Source organism: Elaeis guineensis, chromosome 10 (assembly GCF_000442705.2).
Source record: "Elaeis guineensis isolate ETL-2024a chromosome 10, EG11, whole genome shotgun sequence".
NCBI lineage: Eukaryota > Viridiplantae > Streptophyta > Magnoliopsida > Arecales > Arecaceae > Elaeis > Elaeis guineensis.
In genome coordinates, this window is record NC_026002.2 from 57,046,541 (window position 1) to 57,062,079 (window position 15,539).

A 15,539-nucleotide genomic window follows, 5' to 3' on the forward strand; every position below is an offset into this window, starting at 1 on the left:
GTAGGAGTTAATGCATCAGTGCATTTCAATTTAGTAAAAACTTGATCAGGATAATCGATGAGATAGATTTGAAAGGTTGAAATATAAATATGGTTAACTATTTCAGGGTTAACAATTAAACCCTAGGTCATCTTGAGTATTAGGATCCAAGGGATTAATTATATGGTAACCATACGCCAGTAAATTTTTGAATGTTGCTTTGTAATCATTCATCCTATCCGAACGTCGGATCCTATTGCTAAATAGTTACATCGATTAGTATAAAAATTTATTTCTATACTACCAGCTTAGATTCGAACCTATAGGGTTACACACATTTAAAATTTTGATCTGATCAAATAGCTGATCTGGTGAAGAGTCTCACTGGATTGAGACTCTGGCGAAGAGTCTCATTGGATTGGGACTCTAAAGGAGAGTCCCATTGGACTAGAACTTTGCTATTAATAAGAGATTTATTAGCAATTAGATTATTAATTGATTCAATTTGATTGAATGATAAAGTTTAGATTAAGTCTAATTGAATTGAATTTAGTTTAATTTGGATTGAGTTTGATTAGATCAAGCCTAGTTGTAAGGAAGACTTGTTCTTGATTTGATCAGAACTCAGATTCAATTAATTTCTAATTGGATTAGAAATATATTGAGGAGATTATATTCCTAATTAGATTAGATCTTTCCTTTCATTGAGTCCAAACTAAATCAGATTTGGATTGAGCCAAAATTGAAAAATTGGGAGTCCTGAGCATCTGGGATTCTCTCCCTTGTGCATGCCCTAGAACCCACACTATTCTTTGCATGCAAAAAGAGTTTTGCATGAGGAATTTATGGTGTGAGAAAGGAGGGTGCAAAGAAAGGTGGGGCAGCAATCATGATGAGTCATGAACCTTATCTCATTCTTTATTTGAATTTGATTCAAATCAAAGATAAGAAGATAAGAAGAAAAGAAATCAGGTTTTATAGGAAAGAAGGGTGGTGCCACAACTAATTTCTTTGTGCATTGAAGAAGTGGTTGGCATGAGAAAGAATCAATCTAATTTCTTTCTCACACCAACACATATTTAGCACTTAAATATGCGAGGCCCCATAGAGGTATGGCGTGGAATTTGTTGGCACCCCCTCCTAATCCTAATCCCTAGCCCACCTATATAAAAAGGGTCAAAAAGTTGGATGCATATACATGAGTGATTTCAAGAGAAGAGAAATTAGTTTTCTCCACCTCTCCTCCTTCTCAAGTTCTTTCCCCTCTTTAGAGTGTCTAAGAGATTTAAAGAAAAAGAAGAAAAAAAAAATCAGCCATCAAAGTTCTTTGCGAGCTAGCACTTCCAAGAAGATTGATCAGCAACCGATCTTTGTGTGGATGATCTATAGAAGCTAGACATCTTGTGCGGTTGTGAGCAGCTTGAAGAAGTTCTAATCCACGTGATTCGATTGTGGAGATTAGCAACCTACACTCTGATAATGAGTTCTGAACTTATTAGATCAAGTTGATTAGATCTAATAGTTAGATCTAATCTAAAGCATCAATATGATCGATGTAGATTTTTATATTTTTTAAATTTAATTATATATTAATCATATCATAGATCTTGGTAAGATAATTTAGATTAGACCTTGTGTATGTAATGAAGATTAAATTGTTTAATCTATCATATTTTGCTGTAAAATTTTTTAAAATTGTATGCATAGAACTACCTAATTTTTTTTCAATTGGTATCAGAGCCTTGTTCAATATGATATAATTTTATATGTATTTAAATTTTATTTTATATTATTTAGATTAGATCTAAATAATTTTAATTTTTAGATTTGATATTTGATCAATCCAGTATATGTTAGATTAGATGATCTGAGTAGTAAAATACTCGAATTGAATAATCACCAGGCCGTCCGATCATAAGAGCAAGTAGAGTTACATGATCCTCTCCTTCTATTCAATGGGGTGCTCTTATGGCATGTAGGGATATCACTATGAGGTTTCATGAAAAAAATACGAAAGAAAGAACTTACTTTTTTGCAAAACCCTAGATCTTGAAATCCTAAGATTTGTTGTATATGATACAAATTGTAAGAAAGATAATAACATCTAATCTTAATGATTAAAATTATTTTAATAAAAAATTTGAGATCATAAAAGGTTTAGATGTGATCTAAAAGATTTTATGATTTAATTTGATGTAAAGATGTTTACATGAAAAATAGTTTCAAAACTTAACCTAAATCCATATTGATGCTGAACTTAATTGAGAATTAAGTGTAGAATCGATTAGATCTAGAATTATAATTTAAGATCTAATGACATTGCATAAAATATGGAGGCATGGGTTAGTTCAAATCAGATCCTCTTAATTGGGTTTGACCTAATATTAGAATCAAAGAGTTAATGGACCATATAGAGAAATTGATTAAACCTAACCGAATAATGAATTAGATTAAATCAGATTTTCTTTAGGACCAATACAATAGTTGTAGATGATCAAGTCCATGTCTTTGATTAGACCAAATGGATCTTGATTGAGACTCAGTAGTCGAATCCGAGTCATTTGGCTGGTCAAATCAAAATTAAATAACCAATTGGTGTCTAAGATAAGTTTGATATTTTGATCGATAGTTTTTAATTGAGAACGACTTACTTGGCCATTTCGAGGTGTCTAAGGTAAGTTTAGCATACCTTCCCACCGATCTCACTTATCTGACCAACTTGATGGATTATATTTTGATTAAACCACTAAATGATTTGAGTTGACCCATGTCATTAAGGATGATCAGTGTGACTGATCTAGGTGCCATTCAACCAGCATATCACTAATCTAATTCAATGACTTAATGAAGTCAATGGAAGGATTGTGGTTCACTGATTATCTATTCTCTTCTCTTAATTCATCAATTGAATCCTCTAAATTATTAGGTCCCTAAAATGAGAAAGTTATGGTGATAACTATATCATAGCCCCCATTAAGTTGGATGATAATGAGTCCATTAGTATGATGATCATTAGAGGTCCAAAGGCCTGGTGCTCATCTACTATTAGAATTATCATTCATAATATGATGGGTCAGTCGAGTCTCTCTAATAAGTGGTCAGGTTGGTCGGCCAAAGTTGGGCCTGATCATTTGGTAATTAGATTACTGAGTATGATTATATTAATGGTTGGATCTAACCAGGGCTTGAAAAGAAGATCAAAATCAACTAAAAATTTTTTTGAGGTAAAATCAATTACTAAAAATTATTTGGTGAAATAATTAGTTAAAGAACCTATCCATAGATATACATAGATGGACCGGCTAAAGTCGGGCTCATGTGTAGTCCGTGTGGATTCTAGTACCCACTAAGAAATTAAGATAATTCTTCGAATTAGAGGTAGAGGCTATCAATTTGTATAAAATAGTGGGAGAACCTTTAAACTAAACTCTATATTTTTAGGCTTAATCAATTCATATACTAATTAGGTTTTGATTTTCTTTTTGTACAGTTATGGCCACCAGTTTGTCACTCCTATCACTATTGGACAGTGAAAAATTAACGAGACCGAATTTCAATAGTTGGTATCAAAAATTAAAAATTATCCTAGAGCACGAGCAGATCTTGTACGTCCTTATAGATCCGATATCTGAGGAGCCTGCTCCGAATGCTCATGGTGTGATTCGAGATACTTACTTAAAGTGGCTCAACGATTGCACTATGGTACATTGTATCATGCGGTCGGCCATGAACAATGAGTTCTATCAAAAATTCGAGGAAGCTCAGCTAGAAGACATGCTCAAGGTGTTGAATAAGTCTTTTGGTACTCCCGACGATGTTGAGCGGCATAAGATTAGTTGTACTATTTTCAATGCACAAATGAGGGAGAGCGTTGATCACTGATCATGTATTATATATGATCAAACAGATCGAGCGTCTAAGCAAGCTTGGCTTTTTCTTACACAAACAGCTTAAGAAAAATGCGATCTTGAATTCTCTACCGAAATCCTACCTGCCATTTCTCAGTCATTATTGAATGACAAAGCATGTAGTGAACTATCACGGTCTGTTGGGGTTGCTACAGACTTTTGAGAAGGATCACCGCTCCACAAGAAGATGGTGAATATAGTGGGAGGATCTTCTTTAGATAGGCATCATCTCTTTAAGAAAGGAAAGAAAAAGAAGAATAAAAAGATACAAAGTGCTGGGAGTCAGACCCGAAAGTTTAAGTCTAAGTCTAACCAAACTCAGGCAAAGTATTTCTACTATAAGAAGTAAGGTTATTGGAAAAGAAACTGTCCTTAATACATAGCATCCCTTGATCTGAATAGGATAAAGAAGAAGAAGCAATCGGTTACTAGGTAAGATAATTATATGATAACACCTTGCAACTTTTTAATTTTTGATACAATGACCTAGATATTAGATACTGATAGTCCTATTAACATTAGTAATTTATTATAGGGACTTCAGGTCAGTAGAAGATTTTGAGACGATGAGAGATTCCTAAATGTTAGAGATGAAATATCAGTTTCAGTTCTAGCTCTAAGAATTATCAAGCTTGTATTCGATTCTCATTCTATTGTTCTTCGTGATTATCATTTTTGTCCTAGTTTCTTATTGAATGTAGTTTCTGTAGGCCTTTTGGCCAAAAATAATTATGAGATTTCAATAAAATTTTTTTTTATAACATCATTTTAAATGGTGTTACTATGATGCATGGACAATTGAATAATGGTATTTATATTGTATCACAGCTTAGTGTAATGTATACGTCGAATAAACGCCCTAGAATAGATGATGTCATGGATGCCTACCTTTGGCATTGTAGGCTGGGTCATATTAACAAGAACAGGATGAATAGGTTAGCTTAAGAGGGTATCTTTAAAGATAATGATTATGAATTATTATCTACCTATGAGTCTTGTTTACTTAAAAAAATGCTCAAATCTTTTTTTACTGAAAAAAGTGAACGAGCCAGTGATGTTCTGAATCTTGTACATACTGATGTATGTGGACCCATGAGCAATAGTGCCAGAGAAAGGTATCACTATTTTATTATATTTACAAACAATCTATCTAGATATGGGTATGTCTACTTGATAAAACACAAGTCTAAAATGTTTGAAATGTTCTAACAATTTCGTAATGAGATAGAAAAATAAACTGGAAAGAGTATAAAAACTTTTCGATCTGATCAAGGAAGTGAATACCTTTCTAATAAATTTCTGATATATCTAGAAGAGAATTGGATTCTCTCACAGTGGACATCTCTTGGAATACCATAGCATAATGGTGTGTCGAAAAGAAGAAATTGAATCCTGTTGGACATGATTTGATCCATGATATGTTTTTCTAGTCTGTCGATCTCTTTTCAGAGATATATACTCAAGTCGGCTTGCTATGTACTTAACAAGATTTTGAGTAAATCTGTAAGTAAAACACCACATGAAATGTGGATGGAGCATAAGCCAATGCTTTCTTACTTAAGGGTTTAGGGATGTCCGGCTTATGTCAAACATTTGAAAACGAACAAACTCGGAGCCAGATCTGATAAGTATATTTTCATAGAATATCTGAAAGAAACTAAAGGATATTATTTCTATTTTGCTGATGAGCAAAAGGTGTTCGTCAGCCTTAGGATAGTCTTTTTGAAAAAAAACTTCCTTGGAAAAGGAATTAATACTTCTAAAGTTGAACTTGATGAAGTTCAACAGGTAGAACCGATACAATCTAGTGAACCCACAAAATTGAATTTGTTGCTCCTAGATTGATTTTGATGATTACAAAGCAGATTGAAGGGATACAAATAATTTTAAAATGAAAAAGTCTTTATGCTCTTCAAGGGCAAAATTATAATTTCACTAAAATTCTGATTTGATAATATCATTTGATAGAACAAATGATTTGTAAACTATTGGTGAAAATTTTATTATATTTGGACTTATATTTTTGAAGTTATGAAGGTTTGAAATGCATGAGTCGACTCATGAGTCAACTCATGGCACTGTGAGCTGATTGGCATGCAAAAAATTTCCATGGCACGCTGGATTTTTGACTTGGCATGACCTGTGAGTCGACTCATGAGTCGACCCACAAGGCATGAGTCGACTCATGAGTCGACCTCTGCTGATTTGAGCCGAAAAATCCAGAAATCAGACCTTCTGGTCTGTGCAACAGAAGTCGACTCATGAGTCGACTCCTGATGCATGAGTCGACTCATGAGTCGACCCCTGCGACGGGAAATATCAGCAACGGCTATTTTTTTGCCCATTTTAATTGCCATTTATGCTTCCTAAAATTGCTCTAACGGCTCTTTATCTACCTAAATTGTTTTCTCTTGCTTCTAATGCTACAAAATGCTTGAAATGGTGAAAGAAATTACAGTTTAAATAGCAGATCAAATTGGAGAGAAACATAAGTGAAGAAGAAGATCAATCGGCAGATCAAAGAGAGAAGAACAGAAGAGAGGATCCGAAATTTGCAAGAAAAAGCCTGAGATCAACGAAAAATCCAAAAAGAAAAAGAGAGAGGATCCACAATATACCAGAGAGAGTGTGAAAGAGAAAAGCAAGAGCTTTCAAGGAGAGAATTCTTCACGCCTATTGTTTCAATCTTGATCTAGAGATCGTTCAAAGCTTTCAAGAGATCTTCAATCAACAATCAACCTCTTCTCAAGCATTCAAGCGTTCATCCACTTTGAGAAAATCCGAAAAAGGGGTTCTTCATTTGAGTAAAGCTTTTATTGTTATATTCGCTCATTTAAGGAGCTGTTATTGTATTAATCTGTGCTCAAAATTTTCTAACTCTTTGTGAGTTTTTGTTCTTATTTTTGGAGGATTTCCAAAACAAGGAAAGGTTGATCCGAACTTGAAATCGGAGTGTTTTGGGTTTACTTGTACCCAGAAAATAAGTGATCTAGCTTGGGATAGCTAGTGTCGGAGTTTCCGACGTTTTGTATTCGGGTTGAATACAAAGGATAGTGGATAGAAATTCCCAAGTAGGATCTTGGGGAGTGGATGTAGGTCCAAGATTAGCACCGAACCACTATAAATCCTTGTGTTTGTGGTGTGCTTTATCGCTTTATCTTATTTCTTTATTATATCCTTGCAATACTGCTTTAGGTAATTAATATTGATTTAAATACTTTGTTTTGTTCTTCATAAGTAATCTGTTGGGCTTAAAATTTTTAGAAACCCAATTCACCCCCCCCTCTTGGGTTGCATAGCTGGGCAACAAGTGGTATCAGAGCCGGTGCTCTAGCCCTTCTTTGATCTAACAATCAAAGAGCCAAAGATCTATGGCAACCCATGTCGGTATTTCTCTAGCCGAGGGGCAATCAACAAACCGACCTCCACTTTTCAATGAGTCTAATTACACCTATTGGAAAGCTCGGATGAAGATTTTCATACAAGCACTCGACTATGATATGTGGAGTATCATAGTGAATGGTCCTCACACACCCACCAAGATTATAGATGGTGAGGAATCAACCAAACCCGAGAAAGAATGTGATGAGGTTGATAAGAAATTGGCACAATTAAATGCCAAAGCCATGAATGTTCTTTATTGTGCACTAGATGTTAGTGAATTTAATCACATTTCTACTTGTGCATCTGCTAAAGAAATATGGAATAGGTTAGAAGTAACCCATGAGGGAACAAATCAAGTAAAAGAGTCTAAAATAAACATGCTTGTACATAAATATGAATTATTCAAAATAGAGCATGATGAGTCCATAACTGCTATGTTTACTCATTTTACTGATATAATCAATGGTTTAAAGAGTCTTGGCAAATCTTATACTAACAGTGAACTTGTAAGGAAGATTCTCAGGTCACTGCCAAGAACTTGGGAAGCCAAGGTGACTGCCATCCAAGAAGCAAAGGACTTGAACACTCTACCTCTAGAAGAGCTTCTTGGATCCTTGATGACTCATGAACTTAGCATGAAGCAACATCAAGAGGATGAAGTCAAAAAGAAAAGAATCATTGCCCTCAAATCCACAACTTCGCCTAATTATGAAACGGATGACTCTGAAGATGAAGATCAGGATGAAGAGATGGCTCTCATCACCCGGAAATTTAAGAAGTTTCTAAGAAAAAGGAAACAGGGGATGAGAAAGAAATTCACAAAAGGGGATCAAAGCAAAGAAAAGGAGAAAGATCAACCCCCTATATGCTACGAGTGTAAGAAGCCAGGACATTTCAGATCCGAATGTCCACAATTGAAGAAAGGTCCAAAGAAGTTCAAAAAGAAGGCAATGATGGCAACCTGGAGTGCGAGTGATGACTCAAGCTCCGATGAGAAAATCTCAACAGAACAAGCCAACCTGTGCCTAATGGCACACAAAAATGAGGTAACTTCTGAATCCACTAGTGAATTTACTTTTGAAGAATTGCATGAAGCATTCTATGATTCAATTGATGAATTAAAGAAACTAGGGAAGAAAAACAAAGAGCTGAAATTGGAAAATCAGTCCTTAGTGAAACAAGCTGAAAATCTTTCAATTGAAAAATTCACCTTGATTCAAGAAAATCAAAATTTAAAGGATGAAATGAACAAGCTGAAATCTATAGTAGATAAGTTCACCTTAAGTTCAAACAAACTAAATATGATCCTTGAAAATCAGAAAGCTATATATGATAAGGCTGGACTTGGTTATAAACCCCTGAAGAAACAAAAATTTCTGAAGGATATTTATGTAAATTATTCAAGTAACAAGTCTACAAATATTACTTGTTTTAAATGTGGAAGAATAGGACATAAATCATACACATGTCTTATTAACAAATATGCAAACACAAAGAAAATATGGGTTCCAAAAGGAACCATTCTGACTAACCTGAAAGGACCCAAGAAAGCTTGGGTACCTAAGACAGAAATGTGACCTTTGCTTGCAGGTGTGTCTAGCATCCCAAGAAGGAAACAGGAAATGGTATCTTGACAGCGGATGCTCGAGACACATGACTGGTGATGAATCACAATTCATCACACTTGATGCTAAGGATGGAGGGATGGTCACCTTTGGAGATAATGGCAAAGGAAAGATCATCGGGATAGGTAACATTGGTATCACTCCCTCCAAATATATTGAGAATGTTTTATTAGTTAAAGGTTTAAAGCATAACTTACTTAGCATTAATCAATTCTGTGATAAAGGATATAAAGTAAGTTTTGAATCATCTGTTTGCATTGTGACGAGTCCTATTAACGATGGCATTAAATTTATAGAACATAGGCATGGCAATGTTTATATGGTAGACTTAAATGATTTAACTAAATTAGACATGCAATGCCTAGTTTTCTTAAATGCTAAAATAAATGAGACTAGTTGGCTGTGGCATCGTAGACTTGCACCCATTAGCATGCATTCTCTCTCAAAATTAATTAAAAAGGATTTAGTTCTCGGTTTGCTAAAACTGAACTTTGAAAAGGATAGAATTTGTGATGCATGCCAATTAGGTAAACAAACTAGAGTATCATTTAAATCCAAAAATACTGTTTCAACTTCTAGACCTTTAGAGCTCTTACATATGGATTTATTTGGACCAACTAGAACCACTAGTCTAGGAGGAAAACGATATGGATTTGTAATAATAGATGATTACTCTCGTTTTACTTAGGTTTTCTTTTTAGCTCACAAAAATGAAACTTTTCAAATTTTCACAAAATTTCATCGAAAAGTTACTAATGAAAAAGGGTTTTCAATTCAAAATATTAGAAGTGATCATGAAACAGAATTTGAAAATCATAACTTTGAAAATTTTTGTGATGAAAATGGAATTGGCCATAACTTCTCTGCTCCTAGGACACCCCAACAGAATGGGGTAGTTGAACGAAAAAATAGAACCTTAGAAGAAATGGCCCGTACCATGCTTTGTGAAAGCAACCTTCCAAGATATTTTTGGGCAGAAGCTATTAACACAGCATGTTACATTTTAAATCGTGCTTTAATTAGACAATTTTTAAAGAAAACCCCCTATGAACTTTGGAAAGGAAGAAAATCAAATATTGCATATTTTCATGTTTTTGGTTGCCGATGTTTTGTATTAAATAATGGCAAAGAAAAACTTGGTAAATTTGATGCAAAATCAGATGAAGCAATCTTTCTAGGTTACTCCTCCACTAGTAAAACATTTAGAGTGTTCAACAAAAGAACTTTAGTAGTTGAGGAGTCCATACATGTTGTCTTTGATGAATCTAACGATCTTCCTTCAAGGAAGAATGAGGGTGTTGATGATGCAGATCCACTAATAGAAGGTATAAAGGAAATCACTCTGAAAGACTCAGCAACTCCAGAAGACAAGGATCAAGAAGACAAACAAAATGAGAAAGGTGAAGAAATTCAAGAACAACCTCAAGGTACAAATGACTTACCCAAGGAATGGAGGTATGTTCACAACCACCCTAAGGAGTTAATAATTGGTGATCCTATGCATGGGGTAAAAATCCGTTCTTCACTTAGAGATGTACTTAATCATTGTGCATTTGTATCTCAACTTGAACCTAAAACTTTTGAAGAAGCTGAAAATGATCATAACTGGATTAATACTATGCAAGAAGAACTTAATCAATTTGAAAGAAATAATGTTTGGACCTTAGTAACATGACCTAAAGATTATTCAATAATTGGCACAAAATGGATCTTTAGAAACAAATTAGATGAGCATGGAAATGTAATTAGAAATAAAGCAAGACTGGTTGCTAAGGGATATAATCAAGAAGAAGGAATTGATTTTGATGAAACCTTTGCACCTGTTGCTAGATTAGAAGCCATTAGACTTCTACTTGCTTATGCTTGCTTTATGAAATTCAAACTATTTCAAATGGATGTTAAAAGTACATTTTTAAATAGATATATTTCTGAAGAAGTATATGTAGAACAACCCCCTGGATTTGAAAATCATGCTTTTCCCAATCATATCTTTAGATTAAATAAAGCTTTATATGGTCTAAAACAAGCACCTAGAGCATGGTATGAAAGGTTAAGCAAATTTCTACTAAATAATGATTTCTCAAGAGGCAATGTAGATACAACTCTATTTATTAAAAGAAACCAAAATGATATGCTAATTATACAAATTTATGTTGATGACATAATTTTTGGGTCTACTAATGAATCCCTTTGTTAAGACTTTGCTAAGCTTATGCAGGGAGAGTTCGAGATGAGCATGATGGGAGAACTCACCTTCTTCCTCGGACTCCAAATCAAACAATCAAAAGAGGGAATCTCCATCACCCAAAGCAAGTACACCAAGGTACTACTCAAAAGATTTGGAATGGAGAACTGCAAACCAATTGGCACACCAATGAGTCCCTCAAGTAAGCTTGACAAGGATGATGAAGGTAAAAGCGTAGACTTAAAATATTATAGAGGTATGATTGGCTCATTATTATATCTAACTGCAAGTAGGCCTGATATCATGTTTAGTGTTTTCTTATGTGCTAGATATCAATCTAATCCTAAGGAATCTCATTTGAATGCTGTTAAAAGAATCCTTAGATACTTAAATGGTACACAAACTATAAGGTTATGGTACTCTAAGGACTCACAAATTAATTTGTTAGGATATTCAGATGCTGATTTTGCTGGATGTAAATTAGATAGAAAAAGCACAAGTGGAACTTACCAATTTTTTGGAGTTAACCTAATCTCATGGTTTAGCAAGAAACAAAATTCGGTGGCACTGTCTACGGCTGAGGCCGAATACATTGCAGCCGGAAGTTGTTGTGCTCAAATCTTGTGGATTAAGCAACAACTCGAAGATTTTGAAATCAAACTTAATGAAACACCAATAAAATGTGATAATACAAGTGCCATAAATCTATCTAAAAATCCAATACAACACTCAAGATCCAAACATATTGAAATAAGACATCATTTTATAAGAGAACATGTTCAAAACAAAAATATAATTCTTGAATATGTTTGCACTGAAAATCAATTAGCCGATATCTTTACAAAGGCCCTTAGTGAGGATAGATTCTGTGAAATTAGGAGAAATCTAGGAATTCTAGATTCATTTGCCTAAAATTTCTCAATTTTCAAAGAATTGATTAGAGCTCAATTTTTAACATCCATCCTGGTCCCAAAAGCTCAAATTTTTCACTCTAAAAACTTATCATTGAGCAAAATTCCTTCTTCCAAAATTTCGAATTTTTCTGGAATTTATTTGTATTTTTCCTGAATTTTTGAACTTCATGAGTCGACCCCCATGAGTCGACTCAATGGCAAACTTGTAAATCCCACAAACTTCCCATGGGCTCATTGTTTTTAAACGGAAACCCTGTTTGTGAGACGACTCATCTTCTCATCGTCTTCTTTCCGAAAGCCGTTCTTTCCAACTCTTTCTTGCTCCAAAACCAAGGATTTATCTCGAGGCAATTCTCCCTCCTACTCTCCACCAAAAATCGCCTCCTTGGAAAAGAGATTTCTCGTGCTTTCTCACATTGCTTGGCGCGGTTGGAACGTGCCCTAGCACTTCACCGAACTTCCAAAATCCACTTCTTTTCTCCACTAAAATTCCTCTTTACTCTCTTGTGATTCCTCCTCCTCTAAATTCAAGTCTTCTTGTCTGCTACTTTATTGGATATGGCTCCAAAGATGAAGCTTCCCCAAAGAAGGAAATCAATCCGTGAGCCTGAAGATATTGTCCGAAAGAAAAGGCATGCTCAGTCTTCAACTGCTCCCACTTCAGTTTCAGTACCTGCTCAAGGTCTCTCTCAATCCTCCATAAGCCCCAGTGTAAATCCTCTTTCTGATAGAAAAGTAGAAACTGAGAAAAATATAGATTTTCGGTTCTTTGAGAAAGAAGGCTTTACTTTTGCTACCAAGATCAAAAATCAAGGATGGGAACTCTATTGCTCTCTTAAGGAAGTCACCTATGTTGACCTTGTTAGAGAGTTCTACCAGAACCTACATTATGGAAATGGGTCAGTAACTTCAACTGTAAAGGGAATTGACATATGCTTGGATTCTAGGATATTGGGAGATATACTTCAGTTGCCTAGTGAAGGATACTCATATATGGAACTCCCAATTAAAGAAGAAGGGATCAGAATTATCTTAGGAGAAACTTTTTCAGGAAGTTTAAACAAATTGGAAGCAAAGCTATTATCCATTGAGATGAGGGTCCTGCATCAGATTGTAACAAAACTCTTCTTTCCTAGGAGTGGTAGGCATGATCTACTATCTGGCAGAGATGTATGTGTCATATTTCATATCATCACTCAGACCCCCCTAAACCTCCCTGCACTTATGATAGAGGCCATGAGAGAAACTTTGAACAGATCCAAGGCACACTTGCCTTATGGTATGGCCCTTACTAGAGTATTTAGGAGGTTTGGAGTTAGCTGTGAGGGGGAGACACCTACCAAGCTCTCACATGTGGATACTTTCAACCAACACAGCCTGCACCGAATGGAAATTACAAAGACTATTGGTGGTTGGATCAAGGGCTCTGAAGAAAGAGCTGAGGAGAGAGCTGAGGAAAGAGCTGAAGACAGAACTGAAGGCAGAATAGAAGAAGAAGGTCCATCTTCTCCTATACATGACTTTAGGGCAGCTTCACCAGATACCCAGTTCATTCTTGATACTGAGGCTGGCCCTTCTGAGTTTACTAAGATGCCCACACCAGTGTATCAGCCAGAGAGCAGAGCACCTCATTCAGAGTTCAGACTGGCTGACGATCAGATCGAGCATATATCTCAGCGTGTGGCTTCTTTGCTGTCTAGCCAGTGGGGTAGTACTTCTTTTGCACCTGGAGCTACCTCTTCTGATCAGACCATTACTCCCCACATCTCCACTGTGTTTCAGATGATTTCAGATCAGTCCATCAGGATACAGCAGCTTGAGGACACAGTCTGGAGACTGACTGGCAGAGTTCTTGACTTGCAGGGGCAAGTCCTTGCATTGGCCCATCCCCAGCCACAGGAGTCTACTATTGAGGTCACAGACCTCACTGCAGAGGCTGGCAGGCTCAGAGGAGCACTAGAAGGTGGATATGAATTACTGAGGAAAGAAATCCGAGGATCGAGTGAGCATGCTACCACCCAGTTCACTGCTCTACTTCAATCTGTTTCCAGAGCACTGAATGTACTTGATTCTATCAGACTCATGGTATCAGCCCTAGCATCTCAGCATTCTCAGCCACCCAGTTCATCTCGCTCTCCTGCTCGTGGCAGAGGCAGACGGGGTAGAGGACGCACCTCTGATCCATCATCTCCTCACCCTATATCTGATGACTCCGATCATTGACTTATCTTGATCTTTACTAGATCCTAGGTGTTAGTGTCTTGTTCTAGGATCTATACCTTGGGGCCATGTATTAACATTTAGCTGGTTGAATTTTATGTATTGAAACAATTATGATATTAATGGAATCATCCTTTACCTATATTTCTACCTCTTTGTAATGATATCGATCATATTTTGGTTATATATTTTCTTCTTGTGGAAATATTATCTTCTCCTTGTTATTGTTTGCTGTTGATAATTGCTATATTAAGGGGGAGCAAACATCTGTGAAAAACTCTAAAGGAGAAGAAAATTAAAGAATGTTTCAGAAAAAGGAAGAGTTAACTATATTTGATGATGTCAAAAAGGGGGAGAAATTAAACAAAAACAAAAATTAAAAAAAAAAAAAAAGCAAAACCCTAAATTATGAGAAAAAGGGAGAGAAATTAAAGAAAAACAAAGATTGAAAGATTAAACCAAACTGGAGAAATTAAAGAAAAACAAAGATTGAAAGATTAAACCAAACTGAAGAAATTAAACAAAAACAAGAATTGAAAGATTAAACCAAACTTGAGAAATTAAATAAAAATTGGAAGATTAAAAAAATTATATTGGGAAACAAATATTGGAGAAATTAAACAAAACTTTGAGAAATTTGGTATCGAAATTTGGTATCAGACAGAACTTAAACAAAAAGCCATCCATCAAAAGCAAAATCATAAGTACAATGCAAATAAGTATTTTTTTTATGCTCTGATATATTTCAAAATTCAAACTTGCTCTGATACATCTTTTGAAACTTTATTTACCTTGATACAACTTAAGAAATTTGATTTACTCTGATACACCCTAAAATTTCTTTTAACTTGCTCTGATACATGATAAAATTTGATCTGATACAGTGAGAAAGTTTCTCTGATATATTATAACATTTGCTCTGATACAGTGTGAAATTTTCTCTGACATTTGCTCTAATACAGTGTGAAATTTTCTCAGATATATTATAAAATTTTTTTGCTCTGATACATTGTAAAATCTTTTTTGATATCATTGTAAAAATTATTTTCTTGCTCTGATACATTGTAAAATCTTTTCTGATATCATTGTAAAAATTATTTTTCTTGCTCTGATACATTGCAAAAGTTATTTATCTTCTCTTGCTCTGATATATCTTAAACTCAAAATGATCTAATACCCTTTTCAAATCTTTAAGAAAATGGACAAACTATTTTTGCATTTATATTACATGCCAAAAGAATCATACTCTTTTCAAGCATATACACCTATAATGGATTCTTTTGAAATTAATGCATTAACATAAATATTTTTATTCAAATATTTT